Here is a 12500-nt window from a genome sequence, read left to right as displayed (position 1 = left end):
GTGTATGTATGTATACTGTATATGTATGTGTACTGTATATGTGTAAGTATGTATACTGTATATGTGTATGTATGTATACTGTATATGTGTATGTATGTATACTGTATATGTGTATGTATGTATACTGTATATGTGTATGTATGTATGTATACTGTATATGTGTATGTATGTATGCTGTATATGTGTATGTATGTATACTGTATATGTGTATGTATGTATACTGTATATGTGTATGTATGTATGTATGTATACTGTATATGTGTAAGTATGTATACTGTATATGTGTAAGTATGTATACTGTATGTGTATGTATGTATACTGTATATGTGTATGTATGTATACTGTATATGTGTAAGTATGTATACTGTATATGTATGTATACTGTATATGTATGTATATGTATGTATACTGTATATGTGTATGTATGTATACTGTATATGTGTATGTATGTATACTGTATATGTATGTATACTGTATATGTGTATGTATGTATATGTATGTATACTGTATATGTGTATGTATGTATATGTATGTATACTGTATATGTGTATGTATGTATATGTATGTATACTGTATATGTGTATGTATGTATACTGTATATGTATGTATACTGTATATGTATGTATACTGTATATGTGTATGTATGTATATGTATGTATACTGTATATGTGTATGTATGTATATGTATGTATACTGTATATGTGTATGTATGTATATGTATGTATACTGTATATGTGTATGTATGTATATGTATGTATACTGTATATGTGTATGTATGTATATGTATGTATACTGTATATGTGTATGTATGTATATGTATGTATACTGTATATGTGTATGTATGTATACTGTATATGTTTATGTATGTATACTGTATATGTGTATGTATGCATACTGTATATGTTTATGTATGTATACTGTATATGTGTATGTATGTATACTGTATATGTGTATGTATGTATACTGTATATGTGTATGTATATATACTGTATACAGTGGGAAAAAGAGTATTTAGTCAGCCACCAATTGTACAAGTTCTCCCCCTTCACATGGAGTAAATCAAGAGTAATTAACGCAGAAAAATTTACGGGCGGAAAAAATTATTTTATTTTCGCACGAACTTCGTGCGCAATTCGTGTGCAATTTGCACGGGATACCCGCAGAATTGCGCATGGAAATGGGGGAGAAAGAAGTAAAGGTTTTTTCAGCCATTTCTGCATGAATTCCGCGCAAATTCCGCGTGAAAACGATGTCGGGCAGAATTTTTTTTTACCATTGACTTCTATTGATTTCTGCTAGCGGATTCCGCGTGAAGAATGAACATGCTCATTCTTCAAGCGGAACGGAATTCAGCGTCGGAATTCTTCTCGCAGAATTTCCGCAGTGTGAACAGGACAGCGGAAAAAACATTAAAGTCAATGGGCAGAGGAGATGAGCGTTAATTTGGAGCGGAGAATTCAAGAGGAAATACTCAAGTAAATTCCTCTTCCATGTGAACGCAGCCTAATAAAGATAAGAAGCTGTAATTATCATCACAGGTTATAACCTCAACTATGAGACAAATCCATAAATCACATTGTCTGATTATTAACGAATTTATCTGCAAATTATGGAGGAAAATAAGTATTTGGTGAATAAGAAAAGTTCATCTCAATACTTTGTTATAATGACAGAGGTCACATGATTTCTGTCTTCACAAGGTTCTCACACTGTTGGTAATGACAGAGGTCACATGATTTCTGTCTTCACAAGGTTCTCACACACTGTTGGTAATGACAGAGGTCACATGATTTCTGTCTTCACAAGGTTCTCACACTGTTAATAATGACAGAGGTCACATGATTTCTGTCTTCACAAGGTTCTCACACACTGTTGGTAATGACAGAGGTCACATGTTTTCTGTCTTCACAAGGTTCTCACACACTGTTGGTAATGACAGAGGTCACATGTTTTCTGTCTTCACAAGGTTCTCACACACTGTTGGTAATGACAGAGGTCACATGTTTTCTGTCTTCACAAGGTTCTCACACGCTGTTAGTAATGACAGAGGTCACATGTTTTCTGTCTTCACAAGGTTCTCACACACTGTTGGTAATGACAGAGGTCACATGTTTTCTGTCTTCACAAGGTTCTCACACACTGTTAGTAATGACAGAGGTCACATGATTTCTGTCTTCACAAGGTTCTCACACACTGTTGGTAATGACAGAGGTCACATGTTTTCTGTCTTCACAAGGTTCTCACACACTGTTGGTAATGACAGAGGTCACATGTTTTCTGTCTTCACAAGGTTCTCAGACACTGTTGGTAATGACAGAGGTCACATGATTTCTGCCTTCACAAGGTTCTCACACACTGTTGGTAATGACAGAGGTCACATGATTTCTGTCTTCACAAGGTTCTCACACACTGTTGGTAATGACAGAGGTCACATGTTTTCTGTCTTCACAAGGTTCTCACACTGTTGGTAATGACAGAGGTCACATGATTTCTGTCTTCACAAGGTTCTCACACACTGTTGGTAATGACAGAGGTCACATGATTTCTGTCTTCACAAGGTTCTCACACACTGTTGGTAATGACAGAGGTCACATGATTTCTGTCTTCACAAGGTTCTCACACACTGTTGGTAATGACAGAGGTCACATGATTTCTGTCTTCACAAGGTTCTCACACTGTTGGTAATGACAGAGGTCACATGATTTCTGTCTTCACAAGGTTCTCACACACTGTTGGTAATGACAGAGGTCACATGTTTTCTGTCTTCACAAGGTTCTCACACTGTTGGTAATGACAGAGGTCACATGATTTCTGTCTTCACAAGGTTCTCACACACTGTTGGTAATGACAGAGGTCACATGATTTCTGTCTTCACAAGGTTCTCACACACTGTTGGTAATGACAGAGGTCACATGATTTCTGTCTTCACAAGGTTCTCACACACTGTTGGTAATGACAGAGGTCACATGTTTTCTGTCTTCACAAGGTTCTCACACACTGTTGGTAATGACAGAGGTCACATGTTTTCTGTCTTCACAAGGTTCTCACACACTGTTGGTAATGACAGAGGTCACATGATTTCTGCCTTCACAAGGTTCTCACACACTGTTGGTAATGACAGAGGTCACATGATTTCTGTCTTCACAAGGTTCTCACACACTGTTGGTAATGACAGAGGTCACATGTTTTCTGTCTTCACAAGGTTCTCACACTGTTGGTAATGACAGAGGTCACATGATTTCTGTCTTCACAAGGTTCTCACACACTGTTGGTAATGACAGGTCACATGATTTCTGTCTTCACAAGGTTCTCACACACTGTTGGTAATGACAGAGGTCACATGATTTCTGTCTTCACAAGGTTCTCACACACTGTTGGTAATGACAGAGGTCACATGTTTTCTGTCTTCACAAGGTTCTCACACTGTTGGTAATGACAGAGGTCACATGATTTCTGTCTTCACAAGGTTCTCACACACTGTTGGTAATGACAGGTCACATGATTTCTGTCTTCACAAGGTTCTCACACACTGTTGGTAATGACAGAGGTCACATGATTTCTGTCTTCACAAGGTTCTCACACACTGTTGGTAATGACAGAGGTCACATGATTTCTGTCTTCACAAGGTTCTCACACTGTTGGTAATGACAGATGTCACATGATTTCTGTCTTCACAAGGTTCTCACACTGTTGGTAGTGACAGAGGTCACATGATTTCTGTCTTCACAAGGTTCTCACACACTGTTGGTAATGACAGAGGTCACATGTTTTCTGTCTTCACAAGGTTCTCACACACTGTTGGTAATAACAGAGGTCACATGTTTTCTGCCTTCACAAGGTTCTCACACACTGTTGGTAATGACAGAGGTCACGTGTTTTCTGCCTTCACAAGGTTCTCACACACTGTTGGTAATGACAGAGGTCACATGATTTCTGTCTTCACAAGGTTCTCACACACTGTTGGTAATAACAGAGGTCACATGTTTTCTGTCTTCACAAGGTTCTCACACACTGTTGGTAATGACAGAGGTCACATGTTTTCTGTCTTCACAAGGTTCTCACACACTGTTGGTAATGACAGAGGTCACATGTTTTCTATCTTCACAAGGTTCTCACACACTGTTGGTAATGACAGAGGTCACATGATTTCTGTCTTCACAAGGTTCTCACACACTGTTGGTAATGACAGAGGTCACATGATTTCTGTCTTCACAAGGTTCTCACACACTGTTGGTAATGACAGAGGTCACATGATTTCTGTCTTCACAAGGTTCTCACACACTGTTGGTAATGACAGGTCACATGATTTCTGTCTTCACAAGGTTCTCACACACTGTTGGTAATGACAGGTCACATGATTTCTGTCTTCACAAGGTTCTCACACACTGTTGGTAATGACAGAGGTCACATGATTTCTGTCTTCACAAGGTTCTCACACACTGTTGGTAATGACAGAGGTCACATGTTTTCTCTGTCTTCACAAGGTTCTCACACACTGTTGGTAATGACAGAGGTCACATGTTTTCTGTCTTCACAAGGTTCTCACACACTGTTGGTAATGACAGAGGTCACATGTTTTCTGTCTTCACAAGGTTCTCACACACTGTTGGTAATGACAGAGGTCACATGTTTTCTGTCTTCACAAGGTTCTCACACACTGTTGGTAGTGACAGAGGTCACATGATTTCTGTCTTCACAAGGTTCTCACACACTGTTGGTAATGACAGGTCACATGATTTCTGTCTTCACAAGGTTCTCACACACTGTTGGTAATGACAGAGGTCACATGATTTCTGTCTTCACAAGGTTCTCACACACTGTTGGTAATGACAGGTCACATGATTTCTGTCTTCACAAGGTTCTCACACACTGTTGGTAATGACAGGTCACATGATTTCTGTCTTCACAAGGTTCTCACACACTGTTGGTAATGACAGAGGTCACATGATTTCTGTCTTCACAAGGTTCTCACACACTGTTGGTAATGACAGAGGTCACATGTTTTCTCTGTCTTCACAAGGTTCTCACACACTGTTGGTAATGACAGAGGTCACATGTTTTCTGTCTTCACAAGGTTCTCACACACTGTTGGTAATGACAGAGGTCACATGATTTCTGTCTTCACAAGGTTCTCACACACTGTTGGTAATGACAGGTCACATGATTTCTGTCTTCACAAGGTTCTCACACACTGTTGGTAATGACAGGTCACATGATTTCTGTCTTCACAAGGTTCTCACACACTGTTGGTAATGACAGAGGTCACATGATTTCTGTCTTCACAAGGTTCTCACACACTGTTGGTAATGACAGAGGTCACATGTTTTCTCTGTCTTCACAAGGTTCTCACACACTGTTGGTAATGACAGAGGTCACATGTTTTCTGTCTTCACAAGGTTCTCACACACTGTTGGTAATGACAAAGGTCACATGTTTTCTGTCTTCACAAGGTTCTCACACACTGTTGGTAATGACAGAGGTCACATGCTTTCTGTGTTCACAAGGTTCTCACACACTGTTGGTAATGACAGAGGTCACATGATTTCTGTCTTCACAAGGTTCTCACACACTGTTGGTAATGACAGAGGTCACATGATTTCTGTCTTCACAAGGTTCTCACACACTGTTGGTAATGACAGAGGTCACATGTTTTCTGTCTTCACAAGGTTCTCACACACTGTTGGTAATGACAGAGGTCACATGTTTTCTGTCTTCACAAGGTTCTCACACACTGTTGGTAATGACAGAGGTCACATGTTTTCTGTTTTCACAAGGTTCTCACACACTGTTGGTAATGACAGAGGTCACATGTTTTCTGTCTTCACAAGGTTCTCACACACTGTTAGTAATGACAGAGGTCACATGTTTTCTATCTTCACAAGGTTCTCACACACTGTTGGTAATGACAGAGGTCACATGATTTCTGTCTTCACAAGGTTCTCACACTGTTGGTAATGACAGAGGTCACATGATTTCTGTCTTCACAAGGTTCTCACACACTGTTGGTAATGACAGAGGTCACATGATTTCTGTCTTCACAAGGTTCTCACACACTGTTGGTAGTGACAGAGGTCACATGATTTCTGTCTTCACAAGGTTCTCACACACTGTTGGTAATGACAGAGGTCACATGATTTCTGTCTTCACAAGGTTCTCACACACTGTTGGTAATGACAGAGGTCACATGATTTCTGTCTTCACAAGGTTCTCACACACTGTTGGTAATGACAGAGGTCACATGATTTCTGTCTTCACAAGGTTCTCACACACTGTTGGTAATGACAGGTCACATGATTTCTGTCTTCACAAGGTTCTCACACACTGTTGGTAATGACAGAGGTCACATGATTTCTGTCTTCACAAGGTTCTCACACACTGTTGGTAATGACAGGTCACATGATTTCTGTCTTCACAAGGTTCTCACACACTGTTGGTAATGACAGGTCACATGATTTCTGTCTTCACAAGGTTCTCACCACTGTTGGTAATGACAGGTCACATGATTTCTGTCTTCACAAGGTTCTCACACACTGTTGGTAATGACAGAGGTCACATGTTTTCTGTCTTCACAAGGTTCTCACACACTGTTGGTAATGACAGAGGTCACATGTTTTCTCTGTCTTCACAAGGTTCTCACACACTGTTGGTAATGACAGAGGTCACATGATTTCTGTCTTCACAAGGTTCTCACACACTGTTGGTAATGACAGAGGTCAGATGATTTCTGTCTTCACAAGGTTCTCACACACTGTTGGTAATGACAGAGGTCACATGATTTATCTGTCTTCACAAGGTTCTCACTCACTGTTGGTAAAGACAGAGGTCACATGATTTCTGTCTTCACAAGGTTCTCACACTGTTGGTAATGACAGAGGTCACATGTTTTCTGTCTTCACAAGGTTCTCACACACTGTTGGTAATGACAGAGGTCACATGTTTTCTGTCTTCACAAGGTTCTCACACACTGTTGGTAATGACAAAGGTCACATGTTTTCTGTCTTCACAAGATTCTCAAACACTGTTGCTGGTGTTTTGGCCCATTCTTCCATGCAGATCTCCTCTAGAGCAGTGATGTTTTGGGGCTGTCGCTGGGCAACACGGACTTTCAACTCCCTGCAAAGGTTTTCTATGGGGTTGAGATCTGGAGACTTGCTAGGCAACTCCAGAACCTTGAAATGCTTCTTACAAAGCCACTTCTTTATTGCCCGGACAATGTGTTTGGGATCATTGTCATGCTGGAAGATCCAGCCACGTTTCATCCTCAATGCCCTTGCTGACGGAAGGAGGTTTTCACTCAAAATCTCACAATACATGGTCCCATTCATTCTTTCCTTTACACGGATCAGTCTTCCTGGTCCCTTTGCTGAAAAACAGCCCCAAAGCGTGATGTCTCCGCCCCCATGCTTCACAGTAGGTATGGTGTTCTTTGGATGCAACTCACCATTCTTTCTCCTCCAAACACGACAAGTTGAGTTTTTACCAAAAAGTTCTACTTTGGTTTCATCTGACCATATGACATTTTCCCAATCCTCTTCTGGATCATCCAAATGCTCTCTATCAAACTTCAGACGGCCCGGACATGTACTGGCTTAAGCAGGGGGACACGTCTGTCACTGTATGATTTGAGTCCCTGGTGGTGTAGTGTGTTACTGATGGTAGCCTTTGTTACTTTGGCCCCAGCTCTCAGGTCATTCACTAGGTCCCCCATGTGGTTCTGGGATTTTTTCTCACCGTTCTTGTGATCATTTTGACACCACGGGGTGAGATCTTGCGTGGAGCCCCAGATGGAGGGAGATTATCAGTGGTCTTGTATGTCTTCCATTCTCTAATAATTGCTCCCACAGTTGATTTCTTCACACCAAGCTTCTTGCCTATTGCAGATTCAGTCTTCCCAGCCTGGTGCAGGTCTACAATGTTGTTTCTGGTGTCCTTCACCAGCTCTTTGGTCTTGGCCATAGTGGAGTTTGGAGTGTGACTGAGGTTGTGGACAGGTGTCTTTTATAATGATAACAAGTTCACACAGGAGCCATTAATACAGGTAATGAGTGGAGGACAGAGGAGACTCTTATAGAAGAAGTTACAGGTCTGTGAGAGACAGAAATCTTACTTGTTTGTAGGTGACCAAATACTTATTTTCCACCATAATTTGCAGATAAATTCTGTAATAATCAGACAATGTGATTTATGGACTTTTCTCATTCTGTCTCATAGTTGAGGTTATAATCTATGATGGAAATTACAGCCTCATCTTTATAAGGGGGAGAACTTGTACAATTGGGGGCTGACTAAATACTTTTTTGCCCCACTGTATTTATACTCCATACATATATACAATCTATACATATATATATATATATATATATATATATATATATATATTCCATATATATAGTCATGGCCGTAAATGTTGGCACCCCTGAAATTTTTGTATAAAATGAAGTATTCCTCCCAGGAAAGGATTGCAGTAACACAGGTTTATTCCCTTTGTGTATATATATATATATAGATCTCCTCTCCTCTGTGTATATATATATATATATATATATATATATATATATATATATATATATATATAGATCTCCTCTCCTCTGTATATATATATATATATAGATCTCCTCTCCTCTGTATATATATATATATATATATATATATTGCAGTAACACAGGTTTTCCTATACACATGTTTATTCCCTTTGTGTATATATATATATAGATCTCCTCTCCTCTGTGTATATATATATATATATAGATCTCCTCTCCTCTGTATATATATTTATATTGCAGTAACACAGGTTTTGCTATACACATGTTTATTCCCTTTGTGTGTATTAGAACTAAACCAAAAAAGGGAGTCCTCCTGGGTCTCCTGCCATAGTGGGGTCCTCCTGGGTCTCCTCCATAGTGGGGTCCTCCTGGGTCTCCTCCATAGTGGGGTCCTCCTGGGTCTCCTCCATAGTGGGGTCCTCCTGGGTCTCCTCCATAGTGGAGTCCTCCTGGGTCTCCCCCATTGTGGGGTCCTCCTGGGTCTCCTCCATAGTGGGGTCCTCCTGGGTCTCCTCCATAGTGGGGTCCTCCTGGGTCTCCTCCATAGTGGGGTCCTCCTGGGTCTCCTCCATAGTGGGGTCCTCCTGGGTCTCCTCCATAGTGGAGTCCTCCTGGGTCTCCTCCATAGTGGGGTCCTCCTGGGTCTCCTCCATAGTGGGGTCCTCCTGGGTCTCCTCCAGAGTGGGGTCCTCCTGGGTCTCCTCCATAGTGGGGTCCTCCTGGGTCTCCTCCATAGCGGGGTCCTCCTGGGTCTCCTCCATAGTGGGGTCCTCCTGGGTCTCCTCCATAGTGGGGTCCTCCTGGGTCTCCTCCATAGTGGGGTCCTCCTGGGTCTCCTCCATAGCGGGGTCCTCCTGGGTCTCCTCCATAGTGGGGTCCTCCTGGGTCTCCTCCATAGCGGGGTCCTCCTGGGTCTCCTCCATAGTGGGGTCCTCCTGGGTCTCCTCCATAGCATTTAATTTCATTTAAATGTGGACGGATAGTTTGCGCTGACACTGATGCTCCCTGAGCCTGCAGGAGAACTTGAATATCTTTGGAACTTGTTTGGGGCTGCTTATCCACCATCCGGACTATTCTGTGCTGACATCTTTCATCAGTTTTTCTCTTCTGTCCACGCCCATGGAGATTATCTACAGTGCCATGGGATGTAAACTTCTTGATAATGTTGCGCACTGTGGACAAAGACAAATCTAGATCTCTGGAGATGGACTTGTAACCTGGAGATTGTTGATATGTTTCCACAGTTTTGGTTCCCAAGTCCTCAGACAGTTCTCTTCTCCTCTTTCTGTTGTCCATGCTTAGTGTGACACACACAGACACATAATGCAAAGACTAAGTGAACTTCTCTCCTTTTTATCTGCTGTCAGGTGTGATGTTTATATTGCCCACACCTGTTACTTGCCCCAGGTGAGTATAAAGGAACATCACAGGCTGGAAACAATCTTATTTATCCACAATTTTGAAAGGCACCAATAATTGTGTCCGGAACATTTTTGGAGTTTGGTGACATTAGGTCCAATTTGCTTTTTTTCCTCCATTTTTGGTTTAGTTCCAATACACACAAAGGGAATAAACATGTGTATAGCAAAACCTGTGTTACTGCAATATATATATATACAGAGGAGAGGAGATCTATATATATATATATACAGAGGAGAGGAGATCTATATATATATATACAGAGGAGAGGAGATCTATTAATATATACAGAGGAGATATATATATATATATATATATATATACAGAGGAGAGGAGATCTATATATATATATATATATATATATATATATATATATATATACAGAGGAGAGGAGATCTATATATATATATATATATATATATACAGAGGAGAGGAGATCTATATATATATATACAAAGGGAATAAACAAGTGTATAGCAAAACCTGTGTTACTGCAATATATATATATACAGAGGAGATCTATATATATATATATATATATATACAGAGGAGAGGAGATCTATATATATATATATATATATATATATATATATACAGAGGAGAGGAGATCTATATATATATACACACAAAGGGAATAAACACGTGTATAGGAAAACCTGTGTTACTGCAATATATATATACAGAGGAGAGGAGATCTATATATATATATATATACAGAGGAGAGGAGATCTATATATATATATACAGAGGAGAGGAGATCTATATATATATATATATACAGAGGAGAGGAGATCTATATATATATATATACAGAGGAGAGGAGATCTATATATATATACACAGAGGAGAGGAGATCTATATATATATACACAAAGGGAATAAACAAGTGTATAGCAAAACCTGTGTTACTGCAATATATATATACAGAGGAGATCTATATATATATATATATATATATACAGAGGAGAGGAGATCTATATATATATACACAGAGGAGAGGAGATCTATATATATATACAGAGGAGAGCAGATATATATATATATATATATATACAGAGGAGAGGAGATCTATATATATATACACACAAAGGGAATAAACACGTGTATAGGAAAACCTGTGTTACTGCAATATATATATATACAGAGGAGAGGAGATCTATATATATATATATATATATACAGAGGAGAGGAGATCTATATATATATATATATATACAGAGGAGAGGAGATCTATATATATATATATATATATACAGAGGAGAGGAGATCTATATATATATATACAGAGGAGAGGAGATCTATATATATATATATACAGAGGAGAGGAGATCTATATATATATATATACAGAGGAGAGGAGATCTATATATATATATATATACAGAGGAGAGGAGATCTACACATATATATATATATATACAGAGGAGAGGAGATCTATATATATATATATGTACAGAGGAGAGGAGATCTATATATATATATATATATATATATATATATATACAGAGGAGAGGAGATCTATATATATATATATACAGAGGAGAGGAGATCTATATATATATACAGAGGAGAGGAGATCTATATATATATACAGAGGAGAGGAGATCTATATATATATACAGAGGAGAGGAGATCTATATATATATATACACACAAAGGGAATAAACATGTGTATAGCAAAACATGTTAATTATAGACTAGGCACACCGCTTTTTTATTCAGCAATCCAAAGCAAAAGTGTTACGTTTCGGTCATAAACAGAGCTTCATCAGACCTACGAATTATGGATAAATAAACAGAAATAAACAAGAAATCTACCTTATGGAGAAACAGTCATAATAAGTGATGCACAAATATAAACAAAACACGTACTGTCTAAATGCGGCTGTTCGTTGTAAGAAAAAGTCGCCATATTTAGAGGTCTAAATATATCAAACTTTATCCATATGGTGTTCAGATGTAGATTCTACAATTCATGCTGGGATTACTGCCTTTGATATATTTAGACCTCTAAATATGGCGACTTTTTCTTATAACGAACAGCCGCATGTTTTGTGTATATTTGTGCATCACTTATTATGATTGTTTCTCCATAACTATGAACCTAGATTTCTTGTTTATTTCTGTTTATTTATCCATAATTCGTAGGTCTGATGAAGCTCTGTTTATGACCGAAATGTAACATATTTTTTTTTGCCGAATAAAATTATTCTGATTGCATCATAAAAAAGCGGTGTGCCTAGTCTATAATTAACTTTGATAATAAGGAGTGGGATTAATACTACGGCACCCCCACCGTTTACCGAGAATGACCTAACTTGTATATTATAGCAAAACATGTGTTACTGCAATCCTTTTCTGTGAGAAATACTTCATTTTCTTGAAAATTTTCAGGGGTGCCAACACTTACGGCCATGACTGTATGGAAAGAATTAAAGATCATGACCCATAGAAGAGGCCCGCGGAACCTTCAGGATGTGAAGATCATGACCCAAAGAAGAGGCCCGCGGAACCTTCAGGATGTGAAGATCATGACCC

General features: G+C 39.1%; 1 protein-coding gene across 2 annotated transcripts in view; it reads right to left on the bottom strand.

Annotated features, from left to right (window-relative positions):
* SLC6A9 (solute carrier family 6 member 9) overlaps nt 1–12500 on the bottom strand; it is a 183637-nt gene that overhangs the window by 44633 nt on the left and 126504 nt on the right. The gene's annotated exons all lie outside the window — the stretch shown is intronic.

Source organism: Hyla sarda, chromosome 7, assembly GCF_029499605.1.
Source record: "Hyla sarda isolate aHylSar1 chromosome 7, aHylSar1.hap1, whole genome shotgun sequence".
NCBI classification, from domain to species: Eukaryota; Metazoa; Chordata; class Amphibia; order Anura; family Hylidae; genus Hyla; species Hyla sarda.
The sequence above is the reverse complement of the archived record's forward strand: the minus strand, read 5'-3'. Positions and strand labels throughout refer to the sequence as shown.